A 549-nucleotide genomic window follows, 5' to 3' on the forward strand; every position below is an offset into this window, starting at 1 on the left:
TATTTTTGACCGAATAAACTTTTGAAAATTATGAAGTGTTTTATTCTGTACCAATTAAAATTGTGTGATGTGTAGAATATAATACAATATAAATTGGGACTTGAAAATTACGTACAAACTTAAAATTATAAGCAATTACTGCTTCTTAATCTATTAAAAAAACAATATACATATGTACTATTGATTTTTTTCTATTGCATTACTAATAAGTTAATAACTACACTTTGATTAGTATTCAGTGTGGAAATTTTCGATGGGCCCTGGAAGGAAAGTACTAGAAATACTAGAGATAGCAAATTTTGCAGAAATGAAACATTCCTTTATTTTTTAAAAGAAAACTGCATTCAAAGATTTTCGATTAAATTCACTTGCTTTGGCAGGGAACCGAACGAACTAAAAATGTAAAAAAAATCTATTTTATTCTTCATATCGACACGACTAGGTTTATTTTAACAATATTATCCGTAAAATATTAAATCTTTATTATTGAGTACACATGAGCATTGATCCAACGTCTACGAAAAGTTGTTATAATTTGCTTATGAGTCA

The sequence above is a fragment of the Colias eurytheme genome, chromosome 15 (assembly GCF_061535395.1).
Source record: "Colias eurytheme isolate Ceu_HAF_F1 chromosome 15, ilColEury1 Martin Lab GWU primary, whole genome shotgun sequence".
NCBI lineage: Eukaryota > Metazoa > Arthropoda > Insecta > Lepidoptera > Pieridae > Colias > Colias eurytheme.